This window comes from Brassica napus, chromosome C4, assembly GCF_020379485.1.
Source record: "Brassica napus cultivar Da-Ae chromosome C4, Da-Ae, whole genome shotgun sequence".
NCBI lineage: Eukaryota > Viridiplantae > Streptophyta > Magnoliopsida > Brassicales > Brassicaceae > Brassica > Brassica napus.
Window position 1 is genome coordinate 42140037 of NC_063447.1, and position 17541 is coordinate 42157577.

Consider the following 17541-nt stretch of genomic DNA (forward strand, 5'->3'; position numbering starts at 1 on the left):
AGGAGAGGTGGGAGAGTCCGGCGAGACTTGACAGGAGACGTCAGGCTGCGGGGAGAGAGAGACCGGGGAGGATACGCAGAAGAGGGACGATTTAGATTCTTTTTTTTCTTTGACGGCAGAGAGTAATGGAGCAGAAGGGTTAACTTTCTTTATATATTAACCTAATATTCGACGCCAATCCCTTGCAAATCCCTTGCAAATTTGCGAGCGAATTGCAACGGCGGTGTTTTAGGGATTCGTTTAGGGTTTTGGCTAGTGGTTCGAAGAGTTGCGACGAAATTGCGAGGATGACCATGCAAATCCGTCGCAAATTTGAGAGGAATTGCGAGGGAATCTTGCAATTCCGTCGCAATTTTGTCGCAATTCCATCGCATCTTGTTATATATATTTTTTTAAAAAAATTCAAATACAAGACAATAGAGCATAAATGTGAAATTTTGTCTAATCAGATTCATTTTCAGATACATTTTCATTGTCTCTATTTTCAGCCTCATCATTTGTGATGTCATCTTCGTCAGTTTCAGCATCAAACTCGTCTTCTTCTGAAACAGACCCTTCGGTGGAATCATCAACAATGACTTCTGCTTGTTGGTTATCTGGATCGATGTGTAAAATATTCTCAGTCGATTCGGTTGGGACAGACATTTCAGCAATTCTTTCGGCCTGCATAGCGACATCGGCAATTTCTCCGACGATTATACGCCCTCGCGGATTCACTTTAATCACTGATAACCACCTTTCACGCCTTTCTCTAATCCTTGGATATGGAAGAAAACATACTTGATCTGCTTGTGATGCAAGGCAATATGGTTCGAATTTTGCATAACGTCTATTTGCATTGACATCAATGACCCCAAGGTTATTTTTTCGGACCCCTCGGCCACTCGTTGGATCATACCAATCACACTTAAATAATACGCATTTTAAGTTGATGCCTCCCGGGTAAGTGACTTCTATGATCTGTTGCAATACACCGTAGAAGTCAGTTTCACCTTGGAGTTGGATTCCAAAATTCGCGGTTGATCTCTTCGAACCGTGTGTGTACGTATGAAAAGTGTATCCACGAGTGAAGTACATTGGAGCAGTAGTGATCTTAGCAACCGGTTTGTCAACAAATTCATACAACCATCGCGGAATTGGTTTGTCATGACATCCATTTTTCACCTGCTCAAAATATATAAATATTAAAATAAGTCATTTTAATTTTAAAAGTCTAAAGATTGTACGTACATAGTATTCTAACCACCCAGGATAATCTCGTTAGTTCAACTGCTCATAATCCTATTCTTCTAAATTAGGATAGTGTTCTCGAATTTGTAAGTTGAATATGCTGCATATAAGAATTGTTATTTGTTAGGCATATATGTAAATATAAAACCAAAGTAATCAATACAGTTTATATATGTTCAATTTGTATGAGTACTATACCTTTCAAATTCCTGCAAGTAGTCAATGTTTCGCATAATATAAATGTGAGCCGCATGAGCATGTGCATGATCTTCCCACCAAACTTCTCTCACTTTGCCAGCAAGTCTTCCAATCTGACAAAATATGTCAGGAACGTCTGTAACAAGATATGAGGCGCAACTCCTCTGTCGTCGTATCGTCTAGGAGCGGTCTTCTTCGTTCTAACGGTTGGGCTAAAGTAGTAGGATGTAAAGTGTGAAGTTTCCACCATCAAACTTCCTGCAACTATCGAACCCTCGACTTTGGCCAGATTTTTGGCAAACTTTTTTAGATATCCCATGAATCTCTCAAATACATACATCCATCGGAATTGCACAGGGCCCCCAAGAGCTGCTTTAAGAGGTAGATGAATCATGAGATGTTCCATTACGTCAAAAAAAGATGGGGTGAAGATTTTTTCCAGATTGCAAAGCAAAACTGAAATATTCTTGGCTAACAACTCGATCCCATCCTCAGTCAATGTCCGAGTGCATAAATCCCTAAAAAATGCTCCAACTCCTACAAATTCATCATCAAACAAAAATATTATTTCAATTACCAAAGACAATAAATTTATATATAATTTTAAAAGTCACTTTTATTACCGGATATTGCTTCATGAACATGTTTCGGTAATAGCTCCGTCATTGCGAACGGTAGGAGCCGCTGCATGAAAACGTGACAGTCGTGACTCTTCATACCAGAAAATTTTTTTCCTTGCTCGATGCATCTTGAGAATTTTGACACATATCCATCTGGAAACTTTACATCAGAATTTACCCAGTCAAACAACTTTTGCTTCGCCACCCCAGACAATCTAAAATTCGGAACTGGTAATTTTCCTTCTCTTGTCACATGCAGCTCTGGTCTTGCACATAACTCTGGCAAATCCAACCTCGATTTCAAATTATCTTTACTCTTTCCCTTCACATCCAGAAGAGTGTTCATGATATTCTCAAAAACATTCTTCTCTATGTGCATCACATCAAGGTTGTGACTTAAGAGATGATCCTTCCAATATGGAAGTTCCCAAAATATGCTCTTCTTATGCCAATTATGAGATGTCGTATACCCGTCTGGCATGTTAGGTGGAGTGTGCCAATTTCCTCCAACTTTACATGTCTCCTTAGCACCGTAATAATCAATCTGCTCTAACAAAGATGCTCCTGGTTGCATTACTGGGGGAGGAACATGCACTACCTTGTTTTTCCTAAACAATTTCTTGTTCTTGCAATATGTATGATGCGGCGGAAGAAACCTACGGTGACAATCAAACCAACATGACTTCCTCCCATTTTTCAGCTGAATCTGTCCTATCCATACAATATGGACATGATAATCTTCCATGTGTGGTCCAACCCGATAACATTCCATATGCGGGGAAGTCACTAATGGTCCACATAAGCACTGCACGCATATTAAAGTTCTGTTGCTGCGAGTAATCCCATGTCTGCACGCCATGATGACACAACATCTTCAGCTCATGGATCAAAGGTTGGAAAAAAACATCAAGTGCTCGCTTTGGATGTTTTGGACCAGGCACTAGAATACTCAAGAACAAAAATTCTCTTTGCATGCACATCTCCGGAGGGAGGTTGTATGGCGTCAAGATGACAGGCCATAAAGAGTATTGTCTTCCAGACATACCAAATGGACTAAATCCATCCGTGCATAAGCCAAGATAAACGTTCCTAAACTCACTCGCAAAGTCGGAATATACGGTTTGAAAGTGTTTCCATGCCTTCGCATCTGAGGGATGTGTAATCTCGCCATCTTTCACCGAATGTTGGACATGCCATCTCATCGACGCGGCTGTCCTTTCTGAGTGGTACAAACGCTTCAATCTATCTGTGATGGGTAAGTACCACATACGTTTGTACGGCACAGGATTCCTTCTTGTGGTTTCTTGATATCTTGGCTTTTGACAAAATCGACATTCCGTCAGTTTTTCATCATCTTTCCAGTAAATCATGCAGTTGTCAATGCATACATCAATCATTTCAGATGGTAGACCAAGACCGGCAACTAGCTTCTGAATTTCATAGAAATTATCAGCAGCAAGATTACCTTCTGGTAAATACTCATTAATGAGTTGAGCCCACGAATCCATGCACTTCTCATTTGGATTATGATCACTTTTAATAGTCATCATCCTAGATGCTAGTGATAATCTAGAAAGCCCTTCTCTACATCCTTCATAGATGGGTTCATTGGCAGCGTCTAACATATTATAAAATCGTTGTGCGTCTATGTTAGGTTCTTCCCTACTACTATCAGGAATAGCAGCTTCATGCAATGCATCTGTAACCATATCATGATACCTATTTCCCTGTTGCTCATACCCATCCCCCGCATTGTTTCCAAACATATTTTGCTCATACCCATCCCCCGCATTATTTCCAAACATATTTTGCTCATACCCATCACCCGCATTATTTCCAAACATATTTGGCTCACGAGGAACATAATCTGCATTATAATTTGGCAGTTCAAATCCCTGACCCGTACTACTACTTCATGCACCTTCCCCATGCAAAAACCATATGTAGTAATTTGGTCTAAATCCTCTATTATATAAATGCCTCTTCACAGTATCTATTTCTAAATATGGCTCGTTCTTGCATTTTCTACAGGGACAAAAGATTTTACCATGCTCCCTTGCGAATGGTTGATTAGTTGCCTGTTGTAAAAATCCTCGTAGTCCAGCACGATACTCTTTCGTTACTTCACCAGTCTCCGGATCCTTATGATTGTACATCCATGCCCGTAGCGCGTATAATTCATGTCCGGACGCCATTTTTCTCTCAACTTTTTATTTTTTTCTTACTCACAACACACGACAAATATATTTATCTCAACTTTTTTTTTCTTTTTTCTTTCGTTTTTTTCTTTTTCTTTCGTTTTTTTCTTTTTTCTTTCGTTTTTTTTTCCAATGGTCGCTCACTTCTCACAGATGCTATATATAGACATCTGAAAAATATTTGCAAGACACTTGCAAAGGAATTGCGACGGAAATTGTAACGGAATTGCGATGCCTTTCCCCTTTGCAAGGGATTAGCGAGAGAGATTTGTCCCTTGCAAATATTAGTTACACTTAGAAAAAACGTGTATCACCAACCTATACGTTTTTTTTGTGAGATTAGTTACACGAAACAAAAAACGTGTTCACCAACTTATCTGTTTTTTTGCGACGGAATTGCAACGAACATATATGGTATTGCAATTCTCACGCAAATTCCTTGCAAATTTGTAACGGATTTGCGACGATAGCTTCTATCGCAAATTCGCGACGGGTTTGGGTGAGTTTGCGGAAAAGTCTCGCAAATTGGTTGCAATTTTGCGAGGAAACTATTTTGATGCAAATTTGCGAGCATTTTGCGAGGAAAATTATTTTCGTCGCAATGCCCTTGCGGCTTGATGTTAGGAGTTTTCAAGGCTCCTAAGACAAATGTTGTAGTATAAATGATTGTCGAACCAGTTCTGAGAGATGTGAAAGCACCGAGAATGCAAGTAATCACTTAATCTAAGTGCAACCAATGGTTTTTAAAAGGGTTTTTAAACTATAACTAACAAAAAGGAATAACTAAATGATCTTAACTATGGGAAAAGAGAACTCATGGATATAGGGAATTAGACATCGGGTGATCAAATTTCGAACTAAGGATGGCAAACGATCAATCAAACTATCAACCTTAAGCTTAGACACAATCCTAAACAAACTCTATGTCTAGATGAATGTTCATTTACTAACACAATCCAAGCATCAAATGTCTTTGGTTGAATAATATGAAAGTAATCATAACTAGCAAGTCCAATGGCTATCTTAGCACCTCTAACAACAAATGTCTTTGGCAAAGTATGCTAAAAGCTAGGAAGAGTTGTCTCGGGCATTTCCTCGAACACCTTTCGGGTGAGAAATGCCTAAGGATCAACAACTGAGTGGCCAACTCAGAAGATGCATTAGGTTCACTCTGCTAGCAAGGAAATATGAATGATCTACACTAAAACATCCTAGCTCTAACCTAATCACCCTTAATCTCCCTAACCCATGAATTCAAAGGGGGATTACTCACTAATCTCCATGATTCCTCTTAAACCCATGTTGGATTTCAGATTAATCATGTAGAGAAACACAAAGAAAAATAAATATAAGAACACAGAATTTCAATAACAAAACTGATCAATTGATTCAAGAGATGACTTTCCAAAGGTTTTTGGTGGTTTTTCTTAAGAACAAAGATGATCTGCCTCCTGGTGGCTTACAGAGTATTAAAACATAGGTTTAGAAAATAAAAACGTGCATCATGAAATGACCAAAAGGCCCTTGAGAAATCATAAGTTCGAGCAGAAATAAGACGCGGAGCGACCTCCGCTCGTCGCTCCGAGTAGTCGCTCCACACTTCGGGAGCGACCTCGCTGTGTCACTGCGAGAGGTCGCTCCGGACTCGTTCTCGCGTTCCCGAGTGATGAAAACGCGAGCGACCTCCGCTCGTCGCTCCGAGTAGTCGCTCCATGCTTCGGGAGCAACCTCGCTGTGTCGCTGCGAGAGGTCGCTCCGGACATGAAAACGCGAGCGACCTCCGCTCGTCGCTCTGGTAAGGTCGCTCCGGACATGAAGACGCGAGCGACCTCCGCTCGTCGCTCTGGTAAGGTCGCTCCGGACATGAAAACGCGAGCGACCTCTGCTCGTCGCTCTGGACTGGTCGCTCCGGTAAGGTGCTCGCCCAATGATCACTTTAAACACTTCTTTTGGACTCCAATTGCACCCAAATGTCTCCAAGAACTCCATGTGGTACTCCAATACCTGATAAGGACTCATGTATGCAAAATGCAACCTAAACATGGCTAAATTCTAATCTATATGATCAAAATGCACATGGGTGAATGGATAAAACATTAGAAATATGCAAGATATCAACTCCCCCAAACTTGTTCTTTACTTGTCCACAAGTGAACTTTCTAGAACTCATAGGGAGAGAGGTTTGAAGGTGGGAGCTCATAGCCAAAAGAAACACAACTAGCAAACACGATTAGCACACTCTCTTATTACACTCTAGCTTCTCTAGGCCTATCTCAACTCCTTTTGTCCCTACACTCGTCATCAAGCATCCACACATTCAAATCAACCAACTCTCACATTCATTAAGCACAAAACATCTAGTGAATTCTTGCAAATGGTCAGTCGGTCCAAGTCATTTGGGTAAGGGAAGGCTTTTATTCAGGTGAATCAAAAGGTTCGAAACATAAAATCTTTACGGTGGTTTACTCTCGAAACAAGTAGCCTTGACATTGCACATAATATATCTAAGAAAGGGACCAACTCATGCATACAATGCTCAATCTCCATTGTTCTACCCTTTTCCCAAACATACAATTACACAATTTTTCCAAATGTCAAGCCCAACTCACATCTCTCACCAAAAGATCTCAAGAACACCTTGCACGACAAAACTCTTTTCTTTGAAATCTCATAAGGATTTTTCTCAACTTCAAAACAAAACTTAGCTCTAAACAGTTTTGCTAGCCCCTTTCTTTCTTTTTTTTTTTTTTTTTTTTTTTTTTTTTTTTTTTTTTTTTTTTTTTTTTTTTTTTTTTTCGGGGGCCAAGACTTTTCATAAACTGAGCTAGAAGTTTCTCTACTTATCCCATAAAGACTAGCCAATTAAGCACAAGAGTTCACTCTTTTCCTTCCATTTTCTCAAACTCCCAAATCAAACTTTACAACACTCACCCCCATCTATGGCTAGACAATGATGTGCCTAATCTAGCAAGAATGAAGATCAAGCATTGTCGTTCCCGATACTCTCAACATTATGCACATGTAAGACTTTCCTAAGAAGGCCTCACTCATCAAACAATGAAAGCTTAAAAGGAGGGAAAGGTTTTTGGGAGTGGTCTACCACTAGAGTTTGTCAAAAAAGATTGGCATAAAAGATGTGACAACTCAAGTGTGTATAGCCATGACTCAGTACACAAGGGACCCTAAGCAAGAAGCATTAAGTTCGTTTAGTTCAAATAGGGTTGTAGTTGGCTTCAAAGAGTAGGTTTCAGCAATCAACAAGTTTCAAGAAGAGTTTTCAAGGCACGAAACATACAAGTCTTTTCGAGAGGTGCATAGCTTTTCAGGTGAAACGTAGTGTTCTTTATAAGGCATTTAAAATCATTGCTCCCAGTGCAAGTGAATGCAACCTATATGTCCTAGACTCTCCTAGAAATGCAAAATGATGCAAACTAAATGAATTTTTTTTTTTTTTTTTTATGCAAATAGGTATGCAATGCATGACTCATGAAACAACATCAAAGCAAACATGATCAAATGCTTGGTACCTCCCCCAAACTTGAGTTACACAGTCTCTGTGTTGTCAAGTAAAGAGAGAGATACCGAAATGAAAACTAATATGCAAAAAGGGAATGGTATATACAAGGGAGAGAAAGAAGTACCTCCTATGGATAGTAGGTGGGGGCTGATGCCCCAGCATCGTCGTCGTCAGGTGGGAAGGTGGTATAGTAACCACCGGATGCTGAACCGGAGCCTCCATACCATGGCTGGCTCTCAACCTCGTCAATCTCGTCCTCACTATCAGAAGAAGCGAGGGATGGGGACTTGTTACCGGAAATGGAAGGTTGAGTGGGTGGGTTCCTCCGCTTACGCTGAAGCTGCGCAGCAGTGAGGGGGAAGCCAAGAGCATCAGGCGGAGGTGGAGGCTGGGGGTTCGAGGTGTTCGCGAAAGCGAAGTCTGCTGAGCTACATCCAGCTATCCCCCCCCTGGTTAAGACATCAGCTACTTTCTTCATGAATTTGGCTGAGGTCTTTGCCTGCTTCTTTACCGTCTTGCTTAGCGCCTTGCACTTATCCTTCAGCTTTTCTATCGTTCTGTCCTGAGCCTTGTTCCACCTCTGAAGGCGACTAATGTGGTCATGAGCATCACGAAGAGCTCCAGGGGGAAGAACTCCGTCATGTGGCTTGAAGTAGTAGCGCGGAGGTCCATAGATATGCTCAGAAGGGTCTGCAACAGGCGAGTCATGTCGCGTAGGAACACTTCTTCTCCTTGATGGAGCAGCATTAACTGGATCGAGAGGCCCGTGTTCTCCAAGAAAGTACTCCTGGGGTATGTTGAAGCTAATAGCTCCAGGTATCTCTAAACTCGTCAGGTTCCGGTTTGGAAGAACCACTTCGACTGGCTTGCCCTGCAAATAGTAGTGGTAGACGTAGTCCTTCCCATACATCCCACTAAAATAGGTAGCAATCCTCAAGTAGGTGCCATCAATGAACTTCGGTCCCACTGCGTCCTTTCCCAAGGGAACATTCAGAAATTGGAGCAGTGGTGTGATCATTCCACCTATCCCCATCTTTGGGCGCGAGTCAGTGGTGGACCACGCCCAGTCTCTGTAGTGCTGGAGACGACCCACAAAGAAACTGACCATCCCGAAGGTAGCATAGATGTCGGTGCTGGGAAGGGGTAAAACTCCAGGTTGGGCGTAGGGACGGATAGCCGGACAGAGCAGTCGCATGTCTTCCTCAGTAACCGTACCAGCTTGCTTCCGTGGGTAGAATGCATGGACTAGCATCCTGTGGAGGTAACGTACGGACGGGTGTCGGATGTGTGAATTCTTGTCAGCCCCGGTAGTGTGTTTGTTTCCAGTGATCAACTTCCAAAGCTCCGTGGGAAGGTTCTCACACTTGGGTAGGGAGTGGTCTTCTAGGTCTTGGAACCCCATGACTCTCCCAATGTCCTTGAAGTTCATGTTGTATTCTCGTCCATTGACCTTAAAACTGATTTTTCCCCATCCTTGCCTCACATGCGCGGTGTCGTGGTAAGTGACCGCAAGAGAAGATAAGAACTGACAAGTGACATCCTTGTAGAAAGGATATGCCATGGTGAGGAGTTTTGGCATCTTCAAATGTCCTAGCATCTCTTCAATGTCAGAGTCAAGACCCAACTCCTTCAGCAGATCAAGGTCGGCGAACCTGGTTGGAGTCCAAGTGACCTCATTCTTCAAGTGATCATACAGCTCCTCCACAGATGGAGTTTTCGCCCTATCTCGATCAACCGCAACCCCTTTGCCTTTGGACATCTTGGCTTTCTTCGTAGGTGCCTGCTCATCAGCACTCTCAGTTTCACTTTCCTCATGGATGGGAACTGCTACACTTTTCCCTGCCCTCTTCTCCTGTTCTTTCGATTTCCTTGCAGCCAAGGTCTGCTGTCGAACAGTCTTCTGCGTCCCTGAGCCAGTTGGCTCGGAGGGCAAAGCTTTTCCTCTTAGTGCAAACTCTTGTCTTTCAGCTTCTTGCCTCTCAGCTTCCAACTTTCCCTTTGTCTTCTTAACCATTTTCACCTGAAAAATTAAAAACTTGAAAAGGGATAAGTAGATGGAAGTAAAGAAGGGCAAGACTTTGCAAGTGAAAATTGCAAAAGTGAACTTAACAAATGAATTATCAATTTAAACTCAAGTTCAACACAATGCAATGATTCTCACTCTTGTAACACCTTAACGCATCTAGTTCACTCACAGACACACCCAATTAAGGTCAAATTCGAAAACCCCCAAATCCATGAACCCTAACTTTGCCAAAGTGCAAATTAAACTCAATTTCACCGTTTATTCGACAACCCAACTTGATAGATAAGCTTTCCCTAGTCTATTTCACCACAATCTAGCAAGAAAATGACCAAATTTCGATTTTTAAATCCTAGGGTTCATGGACCTACGAATTTGAATTTTAAAACTCAATACCTTGCTTTGGATGAAAAGAAATGGTGAATGGGTGGTGAGGAATAGGCTACAGGGGCGAAAGCTTGGATTTAGAAACAAGAACTAGTCGATTTGGGTGAGAATTGAGAAAGTTTTGGGATTTTTGGTGTGGGTGAGTTTGAGAGAGTTTGAGAGTTTGTGAGAGGAGGGGAGAGTGATAGAGATGGATTCGCGGGGGCTGGGGGTAGGTTTAGGGTCGTCCGGTTCGGTCTAGGGTGGTTAGGGTCGGTTTACTTGAAGTAAACCGGGGTTTAGAGTCAGAAAACTTACCTGGACCGGTTCGGGAGCGACGTGAGGGTGTCGCTGCGAGAGGTCGCTCCCGAGTCCTTCTCTCGCGTCGTGATTCGACGAAAACGCGAGCGACTCTGGAGTGTCGCTCTCGAAACCTCGCTCTGGAGATGGAGCGACTTCGAGGTGTCGCTCTAGGACGTCGCTCCGAGGCAGTTTTTGAGCTCCGTGACGACGAAAACGCGAGCGACTTCGAGGTGTCGCTCCCGTAACGTCGCTCCCAGTTGGAGCGACTTCATGTGCTCGCTCTGAGAGGTCGCTCCGAGAGCGTGTTTGGAGCACAAAACGTCTTTAAGCCGAGCGACCTCGAGGTGTCGCTCCCGTAACGTCGCTCCCAGCTGGAGCGACTTCGAAGTGTCGCTGTGTGAGGTCGCTCCCACGCACGACATTTGCTCGAACCTGCATCGATCAAGCACCTGCACACGACTTCTCTCCCCCCTTTTTTTTTTTTTTTTATAAGATGAAAATGAAAATACCAATGCAATATATACAAGGATACGCATGGGACTTCCTCCCAAGTGAGCTTGTTTTAAGTCTCTAGCTTGACTTTGCCTCTTTTTGGATTAGGCCGGGGTAGGGTCAGACAGTGGAGTTGAAACCCCATCTTCCTCTGGTGCAGTAGCCATGTAGAGCTTAACCCTTTGCCCATTGACTGTGAAGTCTCTTCCATCAGTACTCCACAAAACTATTGCTCCATATGGCCTAACCTCTTTGACTTTGAAAGGACCTGACCACCTTGACTTAAGCTTTCCTGGAAATAGCTTCAGCCTAGAGTTGTAGAGAAGAACTTGATCTCCTTCTTTAAACTCTCTCTTCAGGATATTCTTGTCATGGAAAGCTTTAGTCTTCTCCTTGTAGATCCTTGAGTTCTCAAAAGCATCCATTCTTATCTCATCAAGCTCATGTAGCTGAAAAATCCTTTTCTCCTTGGCACTCTTGATGTCAAAGTTCAGCAACTTTATTGCCCATAGTGCCTTGTACTCAAGCTCCACTGGCAGATGGCAAGCTTTCCCATACACTAGGTTGAAAGGTGTGGTGCCCAGTGGTGTCTTGTACGCTGTCCTATAAGCCCAAAGTGCATCATCGAGCTTATTGGACCAATCCTTCCTTGTGATCCCCACAATCTTCTCCAAGATAGACTTGATCTCCCTGTTAGAAATCTCAACTTGGCCACTTGTTTGGGGGTGATAAGGGGTTGCCACCTTGTGCTTCACACCATTCTTCTTGAGAAGTCCCTCAAGCAGTTTGTTAATGAAGTGGGAACCTCCGTCACTGATCACAACTCTTGGGACTCCAAACCTTGGAAAAATGTTGCTCTTGAACATCTTGGTTACAACTCTAGCATCATTGGTGGGGCTTGCAATAGCTTCCACCCATTTGGAGACATAATCGACAGCCACAAGGATGTATTTGTTTCCAAAAGATGATGGAAACGGTCCCATGAAGTCAATACCCCACACATCAAACACTTCAACTTCAAGGATTGGATTCTGAGGCATCTCATTCCTCTTTGTGATGTTTCCTCTTCTTTGGCAAGAATCACACTTTGAGACAAAGTCTTGTGTATCCTTGAACATATGTGGCCACCAGAATCCAGCTTGTAATACTTTCGCAACTGTCTTGAAGGTGGCAAAGTGGCCTCCATAAGATGATCCATGACACTGTGTAAGGATCCCATCAATCTCCTCATTTGCAACCACTCTTCTATAAAGCTGATCCTTGCAGAGAATGTAGAGATAGGGTTCATCCCAGTAGTATCTCTTCACATCCTTGTAGAACTTCTTCTTGGCATAGCCCACAAGATTCAAAGGTTCTCTTCCTGTGGCTAGGTAGTTCACCAAATCAGCATACCAAGGTTCCTTCTCTTCTGTTGCTTTGACTTCTTCCAGCTTCCTACCAGTCTCACAAACTGCTATCACTGCTTCAATAGCCATGATCTGCTCCTCAGGAAGTCCTTCGTCAATAGGAATACCAGACTCTACCCTCAACCTGGACAAATGATCAGCTACACCATTCTCAACTCCGGGCTTGTCTTTAATCTCCATATCAAACTCTTGAAGCAAAAGGATCCACCTCAAAAGCCTGGGTTTTGCATCCTTCTTGGCCAAAAGGTGTCTCAAAGCAGCATGATCTGTGTAGACAATGACTTTAGACCCAACCAAGTAGCTCCTGAATTTCTCAAAGGCAAAAACAATTGCCAGCATCTCCTTCTCTGTTGTGGCATACCGTATCTGAGCATCATTGAGGGTTTGGCTGGCATAGTAGATCACATGGGTTTTGCCATCTTTCTTCTGCCCCAAAACAGCTCCCACAGCATAGTCACTAGCGTCACACATGATCTCAAAAGGGAGATCCCAATCAGGTGGCTGGACAATTGGAGCACTAATGAGTTCACCTTTCAGCTTCTTGAAAGCTTGTAGACATTCCACATCAAAACTGAAAGTGGCTTCCTTGCACAGCAGCCTGGTCAAAGGTCTAGTGATCGTGGAGAAGTCCTTGATGAACCTCCTGTAGAACCCAGCATGACCAAGAAAACTCCGGATGTCTTTCACTGTCTTTGGTCGGGGCAAACCAACCATAACATCGATCTTGGCTTTATCCACTTCAATCCCCTTCTCTGAAATCTTGTGTCCCAGCACAATCCCTTCCTTGACCATGAAGTGACACTTCTCCCAATTCAGCACAAGGTTGGTGTCTTCACATCTCTGTAGGACCCTGCACACAAACAAGCAGAAAACGAAGATCCGTAGACAGAGAAATCATCCATAAATACCTCCACAACATCCTCAATAAGATCAGAGAAAATTGACATCATACACCTTTGAAAGGTGGCTGGTGCATTACATAGACCAAATGGCATCCTTCGATATGCAAAGGTACCATAGGGACATGTGAATGTCGTTTTCTCTTGATCATTGGGGTGTATGGGGATTTGGAAAAATCCTGAGTACCCATCAAGAAAGCAGTAGAATGGGTGATTTGCAAGTCTCTCAAGCATCTGATCAATAAATGGTAATGGGAAATGATCCTTTCTAGATGCGGAGTTTAGTTTTCGGTAATCAATGCACATTCTATGACCTGTGATGGTTCTTGTTGGTATCAATTCATCCTTGTCATTTTTAATCACAGTGATACCACCTTTCTTTGGTACAACATGCACAGGTGATACCCATTTAGAATCTGAGATAGGGTAAATAACACCAGCATCTAAGAGTTTAAGAATCTCTTTCTTTACAACATCCTTCAGGTTAGGGTTTAACCTTCTTTGATGCTCGATAGAAGTCATTGATTCATCCTCAAGATGTATCCTATGCATGCACAAAGAGGGTGATATTCCCTTGATGTCATCCAGTGAGTAACCTATTGCCTTTCTAAATCTTTTAAGCGTTTTCAAAAGTTCAGATAGCTCAGTTTCAGTAAGTTCACTACTCACAATGACAGGATAAGTTTCATTAGGACCAAGGAATGCATACCTTACACCATGGGGTAGAGGTTTAAGCTCCACTTTAGGTGCCTTAAGCTCACTCCAGTCATTCTGCTGGGTGTCATCTTGCTGAGTGGCTGAGACTTCTTGGTGAACCATCTGTGGAAACTCCTCGTACTGATCCTTACTGACAAACCCCTGGTGTGAATCCAGCATCATCCCGTAGGCAGTACTCTCCAGGTTCTCAATCACCACAGCCTCTCTCTCTACAGTCAAAGCATGCTGTAGAGGGTCCTCTAGTGACAACTCTTCAAGGAGTTCATCAGCAAGGGCGTCCATCTCTTCAATGTAGAACACTTGCCCTTGAACTGTTGGCCTCCTCATTACCTCTTTGATGTCAAAATGGAGAATGTGCCCTTTACCCAGATGGAGATCAATCTTGCCTTCTTTCACATTAACAATAGCTCCTGCTGTTGCTAAGAAAGGCCTTCCAAGGATTAAAGGGTCTTGAGCTTCTTCACCCATTTCAAGCACCACAAAGTCTGTAGGGATCTCATAATTTCCAACCATCACTGGGAGGTCCTCTAAGATACCCACAGGGTACTTCACTGAACGATCAGCCAATACCAGAGAAAGTCTACACTTCTTGTACTGAGTGAAGCCGAGCTTCTTAGCAACAGATAGAGGCATCAAGCTGACACTAGCTCCCAAATCGCAGAGACATCTATCAAATACCATAGGTCCAAGAGCACAAGGTAATGTGAAGCATCCTGGATCTTCTAGCTTCTTTGGAATGACAAGCCTCTGAATGATAGCACTGCACTCATGAGTGAGAATCACCATGCCCTCCATCTCTTTCTTCTTTGCAGCTACAGCATCTTTCAGGAACTTGCTGTATTGAGGAATCAGCATGAAAGCATCAATAATGGGCATTGTGATCTGGACTTCACTCATTTGCTTTTCAAATAGAGCTTGGTACTTCTCTAGCAGCTGCCTCTTGAATCGACCTGGGAATGGGAGCTTGGGCTCATAGGCAGGAGGAACAAAAGAACTTTCACTGGCAGGAGTGACAACTTCACCATCCTTAACTGTTTTCTTCTCTTCTCCAACCTTTCCTTTTCCTTTGGCTTCCACTATCTTCTCTAAGATCTCGTCATTGATCTTCTCATCAACAATCACCACTTCATCATCTATGTTGATGGCAACCCCCTCACTTTGTTTCTCAGCATCCTTGGTGAGAGTTCTCTGAGGTAACTCCTTACCACTCCTGAGAGTGATAGATTTCATGGTTTCCTTTGGGTTTTGCTCAGATTTTCCAGGTAGAGAACCTTGTTGGCGATTTTGTTGAGTGTTCATGGCAGCAAACTGGTTCTCCAAAGCTCTGAACTTGTTGTTGAGCTCATTGTAGCTCCCATCAATCTTTGAGTGAAGGTTCTTCAACTCATAGCCAACATGCTTCTCACTTCTTGTTTGAGACTCCAGGATTTGTTTCAGTAGAGCTTCAGTGGTGTTGACCTGAGGAGTTGAGGTAGAGGGATTAGATTGCTGTTGGGAAGAATGGTTGCCCTTGTTGTTGAAACCAGGAGGAGGGTTTTGCTGAGGTTGATAGCTGCCTTGCTGATTATTCCGAGGCTGATAACCACTCTGTTGGTTGTTGGAATAGGATTTCTGTTGGTAGTTGTTGTACTGAAAGTTGGGCTCTTTCTTGTACCAGCTACCATTGTTGTTGATGAAACACAGCTCTTCCTGACCTTCCAAACCCTCAACTTCATGGACAACAACTGGTGTCTCTTGGCTTGGGTTGCCAACAAAGTGCAGCTGCTCTTGGGTAGCTTTGTCAGCAATGAGGATGTCTATCTTATCTTGTAGAGCCTTCAACTCCTTCCTCGTCTGCTTATCATCTGTTCTACTACCTCTGTCGTGGTCTCCACTGTAGACTGCATCACTTTTAACCATGTTGTCAACCAGCTCCTCTGCATCCTCCTCAGTTCTCCCCAAGAAGAACCCATTGCTAGCTGTATCCAGTCTGGCCCTGTACTTAGGAAGAGCACCACGGTAGAATGTGCTCAGCAAACTCTCCTTAGAGAAACCATGGTGTGGGCATTGAGCTTGGTAGCCCTTGAATCTCTCCCAGGCTTCACTGAATCCTTCCAAGCCCTTCTGTTGAAAGCTGGAAATCTCATTTCTCAGCTTAGCAGTTCTTGAAGTAGAGAAGAACTTCTCCAAGAATGCTCTCTTGCAATCATCCCAAGTGGTGATAGAGTCGCTGGGTAGAGACTTCTCCCACTGACGTGCCTTATCCCCCAAAGAGAAAGGGAATAGCTTGAGCTTTAAGGCATCTTCGGACACACCATTGGTTTTTGACAACCCACAGTAGCTGTCGAACCTGTCCAAGTGATCAAATGGATCCTCTAGAGCCAAGCCATGATACTTGTTGTTCTCGATCACGTTGAGGAGTCCTGATTTGATCTCAAAGTTGTTGGCTGCCACAGCGGGTGCTCGGATTCCCAATCTATGACCATGAATGTTGGGGCGATCGTAAGTGCCAATGGGTCGAGCTGCTCGCTGTTGGTTAGCTGGAGCATTGTTATTAGCGCCATTGACGCCTGCATCATGCTGATGAACGTCTCCCATATCAGTGTTCAGTCTTTGCAGTTGAGCCTGTTGCTCTTCTTCTCTTCTCTTCTTTCTAGCACACTCTCTCTCTAAAGCTCTGATGTCTGCAGCTCGTGGAACTAGGTTTGATGGACCGTTGCTCCGCAAGTTCATACACCTGTAGAATAAGAGGAGGTGAAAAAGAGTCAGTAACAAAAGAAAATAAAAATGACTTAGTCTCAAGCAATTGACTAAATCTCAATGTTTAAATCTACTCAGAATTTGGCAACGGCGCCAATTTGATGTTAGGAGTTTTCAAGGCTCCTAAGACAAATGTTGTAGTATAAATGATTGTCGAACCAGTTCTGAGAGATGTGAAAGCACCGAGAATGCAAGTAATCACTTAATCTAAGTGCAACCAATGGTTTTTAAAAGGGTTTTTAAACTATAACTAACTAAAAGGAATAACTAAATGATACTCTCTTAACTATGGGAAAAGAGAACTCATGGATATAGGGATTTAGACATCGGGTGATCAAGTTTCGAACTAAGGATGGCAAACGATCAATCAAACTATCAACCTTAAGCTTAGACACAATCCTAAACAAACTCTATGTCTAGATGAATGTTCATTTACTAACACAATCCAAGCATCAAATGTCTTTGGTTGAATAATATGAAAGTAATCATAACTAGCAAGTCCAATGGCTATCTTAGCACCTCTAACAACAAATGTCTTTGGCAAAGTATGCTAGAAACTAGGAAGAGTTGTCTCGGGCATTTCCTCGAACGCCTTTCGGGTGAGAAATGCCTAAGGATCAACAACTGAGTGGCCAACTCAGAAGATGCATTAGGTTCACTCTGCTAGCAAGGAAATATGAATGATCTACATTAAAACATCCTAGCTCTAACCTAATCACCCTTAATCTCCCTAATCCATGACACTACAAGAAAACATCAAGGATTCTGAGGGAAAAAATCATCGGAATTTCGTCGGAATATCGTTATTCCGACGCAATTCCGACGAAATACGT

The 17541-nt window shown here is 43.0% G+C and overlaps 1 non-coding gene across 1 annotated transcript; it reads left to right on the forward strand.

Annotated features, from left to right (window-relative positions):
- Nucleotides 1-15998: 15998 nt before the first annotated feature.
- On the forward strand, nt 15999-16105 carry LOC125586626. Its single transcript, XR_007323163.1, has one exon. It is a non-coding gene; the product is annotated as a small nucleolar RNA R71 (small nucleolar RNA).
- The last annotated feature ends 1436 nt before the right edge of the window (nt 16106-17541 follow it).